The 10567-nt window shown below is 51.1% G+C and overlaps 2 non-coding genes across 2 annotated transcripts; one reads left to right on the forward strand and one right to left on the reverse strand.

Moving 5' to 3' along the window:
* Positions 1 to 2794: 2794 nt before the first annotated feature.
* TRNAR-UCU lies at positions 2795 to 2867 on the reverse strand. The gene has a single exon. It is a non-coding gene; the product is annotated as a tRNA-Arg (tRNA).
* Positions 2868 to 5887: 3020 nt separating this feature from the next.
* On the forward strand, positions 5888 to 5960 carry TRNAR-UCG. The gene has a single exon. It is a non-coding gene; the product is annotated as a tRNA-Arg (tRNA).
* The last annotated feature ends 4607 nt before the right edge of the window (positions 5961 to 10567 follow it).

Here is a 10567-nt window from a genome sequence, read left to right on the forward strand (position 1 = left end):
TATAGGGGACGGCTGCAGGCAGCAGGCGGAGAGATAATCTCATCAAAATGATTTGACTCCTGGGTAATGTTAGCAAAATCACTAAAGAAATGTCCGGGGTTTCTATTGGCACTTAACGTGCCTGCCCCTGGCTGGCTCTGGTTGTACAAGATGGACGTGTAATCGGGGTACAGTTGTGTAAAACAGAGTAATCGCAGTGCAAGGGATGTTAGACAAAACAAAATGTTGTGTGTAATTGTGTCAGGTTTTAAAAACCTAAAGTGAGACTTATGTTTTGTAACATAATGTTATGAAGGTTAAACTATGGAAGGAATGTGCATTTTCCCAGGACGTGTGCAGTGTATATTGGAGAAGGGGTAAAAGAAATGCAAACAAAACATGGTACTTAATTCAAACCCTATTAGGGCTCCAAAGGGAGCCACAATAGGTTGTGGTTTCTTTTTCAGATCTGTATGTTTTGAAGCAGAAGATGAAAGTGGAAAGTAATCAGAACTCCAGTGGAAGTTGTTTGTGTCCCTTTTAAGACAGTCTCTGAGCTGCTGATGGCTTTGGATCCAAAAGCCAAGCCCGAAAGCCGCGGTGAATGCAAATGACCTAGCTGATGTGGAAGGAGAGAACTGCCCATCAGTGGCTGCACAAAGGAGCTGCAAATAATAAATACATCTGGTCAGCAAACAAGCTACTGGAAGACTCAGATTGTGGCCCTCCAGGAAAGGGAGGTGAAAAAACAAGTCAAGCCTGAAAATAAGGGGGACAGGTTAACCCTAAGGAGTGTGTGGGTGTATGTACAGTGCTAAAGCTAAATCTAAAGCTGTCTCTCAGCTATTACCTGAGGATAAACTTAAAGCTTGGTGCAGCAGAGAAACTATTGCAAACTGGGTCTGTTGTACAAGAGGGGAAACTGAGGCACACCACCTCATGAATTTCATAAATGACCAGTGAGTGGGGTAATTCACTATCTAACTATAGAACAAAATAAGGACAGCCTGGAGGTAATTCTTCTGTTTTTCCTGCAATTAGCAAGGAAATTTGTAAAAGGAAGTGGTATTATTATTATTAAGCACTAATCTGTCCCCACCAGTGGTGTGTGTTGAAATTGTTTCTTTTGTTTTTCAGACACTCTACAAGCAATCTGGTGCCAGCAAAAGACTAACCCAGAATACCATGAATCTATGTTTTGTGTTGTTTGTCTGTGGTGTTTGTCTTGTTGTTAGCATTGTTGTGTTTCAATGAACAGAAAACCTCATGACATGGATGGGGATGGCTTCAAAGGCTGACCTGGGGAAGATGTGTGTGGACATTCAAAATGCTCGACTAGGAGGCCAGCACCTGTGTAATAGCTACCGTGGTATCTGGAAGTGAATCGGCAGCTGAGGTGGGCCCCACAAGCCCTATGGGAATAATGAGAAGGGGATTTGCTCACTGGGAATCAATGGAGGGGTGTGTAAAATGGTGTAAATCCAGAGAAGATGTTTGAATGTGCCCCTCCCTGATGGCCGTGGAGGAGCACACCCAATGCCCCATGGCAAGGGGTGGACAATTGGGTGTACTGTGTATGAGGTGTTTTGCTGGAAATGTACATATTACTGGGGGCACAATTACACCAGCCCCTAACCAAATTCCACACTACACACTGCTCTCTGGGCTTTGGCGCACAGATAGATCTGTGAATCTTACTGCTGTGAATAATCGAACCAGCGCATACAGCCTGATTCCACACCATGTGGTTAAGTTCGTTTGGACAATAACCCATTTCTCTGAGGACATTCAATGGACTTATGCTATGGACAAAAGCACGAAAACCTGCAGCGGCAGCGTATTGCAACTGCCAGCAACTGGACATGTTAAGGGCTTGACCCCGTCGAAGGAGGAGAGGAGGTGTTTCGGTGGTGGCCAGGATGTTGGACCATGCGGCAGTGCTCAGGTCTCTCGGTGTTGCTGTGGATTGTTACAGCGGCTGGTGTATTGCTAAGTATACTTGTGATACGTTGCCTACGGAAATAACCTAGAAGTAATGGAGTAAGCCCCTCCCCCCTGTACTAGACAACCTGGATCCAACCTTCCCGGGCCCACTATAGTGGGAAGTCTGGAACACTAATTGGAACAGGTGTGGCACGTCCCACGAGAGAAGGTGCAGGGCACTGTACTACGCACGGGGCAGTGGGACAATGGAATATCAACACCTTCCACCTTGATGCCTGGCCCGATCAGGAAATGTGTCACCACGTGTCCTATGTTTTGCTAAGGGGGAGAATGGGAACAGGGACACAGGCAAGGGTCTGTGGCGTCAGGGCTGGGATGGGGACACCGAGGAAGGAAACTGGAATCGTTGCTTGCTACAAGTTTAATCCAATAAAAATCTCATTGTTTGCACCTTGGGACTTTGGGTATTGCTGCTCTGTGTACGCAAGAAGGACCCGGTAATGGGAGGGTGAAGGATAAACCCTCTAACACTAACTAACATCTAACACCCATTTGAACCTCTTCTTTTCACACCGTTGCTCATTCTCAGGGGCTGCTTTGTCTCCAGACAGATCCATTCTCTTTCAGGGCGGCCTTGCTCTTTCCCTCTGTTTCACTCACTGAGGTGTGGGAGTAAACACTTCTTCCTCTAGTCTCAGACAAACACTAGTATTAACTGTTTGCTACTGAGGGGTTTAGAAAGCATTTGTCAAAATGTCATTTCTGGGGGATTTTTCCCAAGATCCAGTATTTTGTATTCAGACATCTCCCAGCTTCCTTGGTGAAAATAAGGCCAAGATTTCCTTGCAATATACAGGAAAAGGCAGTTTTTCACCCCAGATGGGACTTGAACCCACAATCTCTGACTTAGAAAGCCATTGCCTTGTCCATTAGGCCACTGGGGCTCTGTGAAAGAATGAAAATGCTACCTCCTAAATGCATATTTCTCATAAGTTGGAAGCCTCTGTCTTACCCCCCATGAGGGATCCGGTGGCTGTGGGTGTTCTCCACGCTATGGGGGTGTCTGGTGCCCCTGTCCCTCCTGGTTAATGGAGTGTGTGGGTGTCCCCCGGCCCGTTAAGGATCCGTGTTGTGCGGATGCCCCTGTTCTTCTCATTAAGAATGGTGCAACGGAGCATATGGGTGTGTCCCCCACCCCATGAACTAGCTCCCGTGTGTGGTTCCCCTGCCCCCATCCAGGCTCTGTGGTGTGTGGGTGTCGCTGTTCCTCTTTTCAAGATCCGTGTGGCAGGGGGGCGTCCCTCCCCCACAAGTCAGAATCCCCAGCGTGTGGGTGCTCCCATCCCCCCAGCCAGGCTCTGCGGGGTAGGGGTGTCTGTATAAAAAGAGACTGTGTCTCACTGTCTTGTCCAGGCTATGCTGCAGGGTCTATTCACAGGTGCAATCCCACTACTGATCAGCACAGAAGTTTTGACCTGCTCCATTTCCAACCTGGGCCGGTTCACCCCTCTTTAGGCAACCAGGGGACCCCAAGCTTCCCTGGGATCACCATATTGATGCTGAACTTAGTGAGGACACCTGATTGGCACAGCCCCCTGCAGCCCAAAACTCCTGAGCTCAAGCAATCCACTGGCCTCAGCCTCCCCAGGAGCTGGGATCACAGGCACCAGCCACAGAGCCCGGCTTGTTTCACAGCCTGGCAGCTGCAGCTTTAAACTCTGCTTGTGAGCTCTGTGCCTGGGCCAGACGGGGACAGCCTGGAACTGGGAAATGCTCCTGCTCCCCCCGCCCCCATCTCATGTCGAGCTGCAGGCGTCGCTGTCCTGCCAGGTAAGATCCCGGATGTTTCGGTGCCCCCTTCCCCCGCCCAGGTGTCCGGGTACCTCTGCCCCCCATACAGAATCCTGGATGTGTGGGTGTCCGTCCCTCTGCAGAGGATCCCGGAGTGTGGATGCCCTTGTCCCCCCCTACAACATCCTGGGTGTGTGGGTGCCACTCTCCCCCCCCTACAACATCCTGGGTGGGTGGGTCCCCAGGGTGTGAGTGCTCCCATCCCCCGATACAGGCTGGAGGGGGTATAACTGGCTCTCCCTGTCCTGCCCAGGCGCTGCTACAGCAGCTGTTCACAGGGGCAGCAACCCCACTGTCAACCTGCAGCTTTACCCTGCTCCAGGGGTGACCTGCTTCACCCTCCTGTGGGAGCCCGGGGACCCCGAACTTCCCAGAATCACCTGATTGATGCCGAGCTTAGCACAGACACCGGCTCAGCCTGGCAGGGAGCTGCCCTGAGCCCTGACAATCAGCTTCCCTCCGCCTCCTGCTGCACAGCGAGGATCCCAGGCGAGAGGCTTTGTGCCCAGTTTGTTCAGGAGCGTCCCAGGCCCCAGCTGTAAACTCTGCTCGTCAGTTCTGATCTTTGGCCACACGGGGGCGGCACTAACGGTCCCATCTAAACGCTGTTTGCGTTCGGCCCTTCGGATCGCAGATTGTAACCCGCGGGCAGATCTCTGAGTGCAGCCAAATCCCTCCCCAAACTGAACATTGAAGCAGCAGCTCCCGTTGGAAAGATCAGGATTTTTGCCTTTAAAAACAAGGGAAATGTCTGCAGTGAGAGACTGAAGACGCTCAACTGGTTTCATTGACTGGAGGCTAAGAGGCGATTTAATCACTGGTTTAAATACGTTTTACAAATTCCCAGAGGGGGGAATGTGTGATTTGAAGGGTTCTTTAATTCACCAGACAAAGATTGAACAAGACCCCATTGGCTTTCAGTCGATGTCCGAAAATCCCAACTGAAAATGACCATTTTTTAACCGTGAGGCTAATTATCTAGTGGAACAAGCTCCACAAGGGAGGTGGTAAATTCCCCATCACTTGCAGTTTGTAAATCAAGACTGCAGCTCTTGCTGCAAGACACGTGGTGTGTGGGTGTCCCTGTTCTGCGTTTTGGGATCCCTGGTACATGGTGCCTCCCTCCCACCAGTTCAGGATCCCCACAATGGATGCTCCCATCCCGCCATACAGTCTCTGCGGGGGAGGGTGTATAAAAGAGACCGTGTCTCACTGTCTTGCCCAGGCTACGCTGCAGGGCTACTCACAGGTGTGATCCCACTACTGATCGGCACGGGAGTTCTGACCTGCTCCGTTCCGACCTGGGCGGTTCACCTCCTTAGGCACCATGGGGACCCAAAGCTTCCCCAGGATCACCATATTGATGCTGAACTTAGTGCGGACACCCGATCGGCACAGCCCCCCGTGGCTGGGAGCTCTGGGATCCACCCACAGTAGCTGAGAGCTGTGGGGTCCATCCGTGGTGGCATGGGCCCGTGGGAGCCCCTTCCGACACTTGTGGCTGATAGCTGTGAGGCCCCCACCGGCCGACAGCTCCAGTCTTGCTGCCCCAGGGCTGAGGTGGAAAATGTCATTGAGATCTCTGAAAGTCACAGATTCTGGGACCCCCTTTATATAATCTTAGCCTTAATAGTTGTTGACTGTCTCTCTCAATCTAGTGGTCTGCTCTAGCGCAGATGGGACAGGGAAGACAGACGCTCACCCCAGCACAGGTTTGGGCAGAAATGGCTCTGGGCTATTTGCTGTGCATGCAGAGGACTTGTCCAGGCCGGTGGAGCAGCTCAGCCAGATGAGGAGCTGGAAGAAGGAGACCTGAGCAGCCTGGACATCCCACTTTTTCTCCACAGCCACTGCCTGTCAGCAGGGTTCCCCTCCTCCTCCTCAGTGAGACCAAATCTAAGCACCTAGACAGCTGGTCCATCCACTGCACCCCAATCCCTCATGCCAGAGCCTCCCTGCCAAAGTCCTGTACCTGGCTGCAGAGAATTGTCTCACATCTCGCTGGGAACTCGACTTCTTGTGTCCAGAGAGTCTCGGCCCCCATCAGTAGAGGACCTGAGAAACACAGTGTCTGCCTTTTCCAAATAAGTGCTTGGAAAGGTTTTGTTTCTGTGACCACGTGGCCTAATGGATAAGGCATCTGACTTCGGATCAGGCGATTGAGGGTTCGAGTCCCTTCGTGGTTGTGTTTCTGCAGTTTTACCGTCAGGTGGGCCAACTAGGGGCAGAAGCCCATTCTGTGTTTTCCTACTGCAGAGCCCAAGATCAGGGACTCACCTTGGGTGCAGGCACCACTGTGCTCCCAGAAAACAAGCCACCCCTGCACAAAGAGGGATAAAAGGGACTACCAACACCTGGAATTGAACCAGGGACCTTTAGAACTTCAGTCTAACGCTCTCCCAACTGAGCTACTTTGGCATACGCATGGTAGTATTTGGGCCTGTTGCTTCTCTGTCTGGGATGTTTTTGTCAGACGCACAGAAAAAGGACAGGAAAACGAACGGCTGCTCACACCCCACCGGAGGAACCCGACTCCTTAGCTGTGGGAGTAAGAAGTGGCTGTTGGCTGACAGGGCCTGTCCCCGGGAGCTGGAACAGCAGCTGCCACCTCCCCTCGGCTCCAGGCTGTGGGAAATGCTCATTGCCTGGCTGCATGGGCGGCTGCTGCTCCGTGCTCTGGAGAGCGTCTGTATTGCTCTGTCAATCCCCCGTCTTCACTGAGCCAGTCTGGTAAGGTCCCAAGTGCCCCCTCCGGCCTGGCAGCTGAGAGTCTGTGCAGACATCAGCCCCCCTGCCAGCCCCACAGGCAGCAGCAGTGCCATCCCCCCAGCACCACAGGGGCACTCAATGCACTTCCTGTGGGGAAATGGCTCCTTGGCGTCCAGCTGCTAGAGTGAGAGCCAGGAGAGAGCAGTGTCTGGCTCACCTTGGGGGAGAGAAGAGACCTGGTGAGTGCGGATCTCCCTCAGCCCCCCCCACAAGGCTGGTCAGTTGTATTGTCACTGTGATAGTCGGTGCTTCCCTTCAGGGCCGGCCCTAGAGGGATCTGGGGTATGGGACAAATCCCCCCCTTTCCTCCCCAGGCCCTGCCCCCACTCCACCCCTTCCCCAAGCCCCCACCCCTGTCCCATCTCTTCCCGCCCTGCACCTTCCTGCCCCATTCCTCTCCCTCCCCCACCTCTTCCTGTCTCTACTCCTCCCCCTCCCCACCCAGCACCTCCTGCACCCCACTGAACAGCTGATCACTGGCAAGTGGAAGTCACTGAAGGGGAAGAGGAGGAGCTTGTCAGCAAGGCCTGTAGTGGGGGGGAGGGGGGAGCTGGCTGCCAGTGGGTGCTGAGCACCTATTTTTTCTCTGTTGGTTGTGCTGACTTGGTTCCTTTCACACTCTAGAGAGAGGAGCAGAACCAGGGCTATGGCTGATCTATGAGGTGAGTGGCAGAGGCTTCAGGCACTGAGAGTTTTGCCTGACCCCTCAGGGACACAGTGTGAGGGGGTGTCCCAGGGATCTCTATGAAAGGAGCAGAACAGGATTTCCTTGGGGTGGGGAGAGAATTGAGAGTGTCTCAGGGGGTTGTACAGAGGTGTTGCCCAGGTTAGAGACTGGCTAAAACACAGGCCTCACTGTGAGCGAGATTCAAATGTGCGCTGGGGAACCCTATTGGATTTCAACTCCAGCGCCTTAACCACTCGGCCATCACAACTGTGAACATAAAATTGCCCCAATGCCAGAGAAACTGGTAAATAATCACAATGGCCAGGCTTGAAGTCATCTGAACTACAGAATTCCCACCGCAAACCTGGCTCCCAAAGCACAGGGGGGGATTTGGGGGTTCGTTCTCTTTGCTTAGCCCTGTGCAGTAGCTCATGCGCCAATACGTCTGTTAGTCTATAAGGTGCCACAGGAGTCTTTGCTGCTTTTACAGATCCAGACTAACATGGCCCCTCTGATACTCCTAGTGACACTCTCCAATGGATCCCCATCCTCCACTCACCGTGAGGTAGGTAGGAGCGGATCATTATTATTCCTACTTGAAAGAGGGAGAAGCTAAGGCTGAGAAAGGAGAATTGACTTGTCTTAGGTCACACAGCCAGTCAGTGGCAGCGTTGGGAGTAGGATCCAAGAGCCCTGATTTTGAAACTAACCATCGGATCTTTAATTTCAGACATTGAATGACCTGAATAAGGTGCTCTCACATGAGCTCCAGACCAACAACAGTGCACAGGAATTATTCAGCAAGTATTTGAGGATAACTGCAAGGTTAGAGAGAATCATGAACTGCTCAGAGACCATTAATGCAGAGAAGCAGCAAAATTTGTCAAACATAGAAGTGGTTCTGACTTATTTACTTGGTCTTAAAAGATAACAACAAGGACCTGAGTCTCCTCCCTGTCAATAACCTCCTGCTCAGCCAATCAGGATAGAAACTGAGGACGGGAGGCTGAGGGTTCTCGCCCAAAGGATGGCCCAGGTTACCGGTGGGATCACTGCCCGAGCACTATTTCAGCCCCACATTTTTGGGTGGATCTCCCAGAGTGGGAGCTGCAGAGCACTCCCCCACAACACACACACACACACCGCTCTTGGTGTTGGGAGGGGAACAGGTGAAAGGACAAAAGAAGCAAGAGACAAAGAGAAAAGAGGAAGGGATGGATGGAGGAAAAGGTGAAACAAAAAGGACAAACCCTAATGACCCCAGTGATTCTAAGGGACAAAATCCCAGGTGCGCAATAAAATTCTGCCTCCTTAAGTTCGTGTTTTCCATGCCTAAAATTCAACTGTCACCAGATGGATCAGACTGAACAGGTTTCAAACCTCGAGGAGGATTAAACCTTCTAAACAGGGACGGCTGTTTTCTAGTAAAATCAGGAATAGGTGAGGAGAAAACTCGAAAGAGGTTCCTCCTGGCGCTCACATCCGCGAACCCGAATACTCTCCAGTCCTCAAAGAGAGACCTGGAGAAGGAGACTTGCTGAAGCAAAGCCACAGGGGTCTCTGAGGTTTCCCTGGCCCCTCACCCCTCTTCTGCCTGGCTGATGTCAGCCTCTCTCTGTGAGGTCACCACCTCCCCACCACCTTTGGCCAATAGTCTGAGGTCCTGCAAAAAGCCTTTGTGATGTCACTGCCACACCCCTCCCTTGCTGTGCTAATGTCCTGCCACTGGCCAGGCACTTTGGAGGTTTGAGCTACTCCCTGTGGATCACCCCACTCAAGGAGCGTTCGTTCTAGGAAGCAAGCCGGCTAGACAGGTAAATATCAGACGCTGATCCCAATGCTACACTCCGTTTTTCAGAAATTAGTCGACTTTATGGTCAGAAGAGACCATTAGAGCAGCTAATTTGACCCCCTGCATATCACAGGCCTCCTGTTTGACACAATAGATACTTTTGAGCAAACACATTCCAGAAAGGCATCTAGTCTTTATTGAATGACATCAGGAGATGGAGAATCCACCACTTTCCTTGGTAGCTTGTTCCTGTGGTGAATCATCCTCGCTGTTGAATATTTGTGCCTTAGTTGTAATATGAATTTGTCTCTTTTCACCGTCCAGCCATTGGGTCTTGTTATGCCTTTCTCTGCGAGATTCAAGAGCCCTTTCATACCCAATCTTTTCTCCATTAAGGCCCTTCAACACTTCAATGAAGTCACTTTTCATTCATGAAGGACCCCCGCCGAATTGCCGCCAAGACCCAGAGTGGAAGAATTTCCGGAGGCCCGGACCCCACGAGTTTTCCAGAGCTCCCGGAGTTAGTGAAGGACCCCACCCAAGAGCCCCAAAAACTCTTGTTGGGGCCCCTGCGGGGACCAGGGCAAATTGCCCCACTCCACCATCTGGGCAGCCCTGATGGGACCTGGAGCTACTGTTATTTCAGAGCTTGCCAAGAGACCTGCTGGATAAAAAGCAGATCCAGCATCCAGTGCTGTCTTGCTGAACGTGCCTCCTCTTGTCACCTTTTGGTCGATCTTTTTTGTTAATGGAGAAGCCCGACTCTGGCTAGCCATACAAATGCTTGCAAAAGAAACGGGTCTTTTTGCTGACAAGTGTAGAAAAGAGGCATCGGATAAACATGGAAACAAGATCAAGGTCGCTGTAACTCATCTTGCATCTGCAGCTCTTGGAGCTACAAGGCACTAAGCACAATATTACCACGGCTGGTCATAGGAGAGTCTCTGTGTGGTGGGATCCGCGGGGTACAATCCCAAACTGTGGAACTGCTCTGTCCTCTTATCTCTCCAGCCTGGGCTGTATCTTACAATGCTGCACTAGTGACAAGCAGCAAAACCCCCTCCATGTGCTGTGATCACTCAGCCAACAACATGCAGCAATGCACCCAACTAAGTAGAATGAATGCTCTATAAGCCACTCCTCAATTATACATAGAGAGACACCAGCATATCTCCCCAGCCCTCAGCCTTGCACCTCAGACATGTACCATCTTACACTGCTCAAAACCTCTTAAAAAGTGCAAGCTTATTAATTAATTCGCCACTTTCTCAAAAAGAAAGTGAACATGCACCAGCCTTTTAAATCTGAGCAGCTTTCCCAAGCACTTTGGACAATTTCACAAGTCAGTGTAAAACATTAAAATAAGTTTATTAACTACAGAAAGATAGATTGTAAGTGATTATAAGTGTTAGGCAGAGAGGTCAAAGTTGGTTACATAAGAAATGAAAATCGAATCTTAGTGTGACATTCTAGACCTTTGGGGGGCGTGCTGTAACCAACATATTCCTCATTTTCATATAATCGTGATCTTACATATAAAGCATGACTTGTAAGTTATCAGGGGA

Source organism: Mauremys reevesii, linkage group 12 (assembly GCF_016161935.1).
Source record: "Mauremys reevesii isolate NIE-2019 linkage group 12, ASM1616193v1, whole genome shotgun sequence".
Lineage (NCBI taxonomy): Eukaryota > Metazoa > Chordata > Testudines > Geoemydidae > Mauremys > Mauremys reevesii.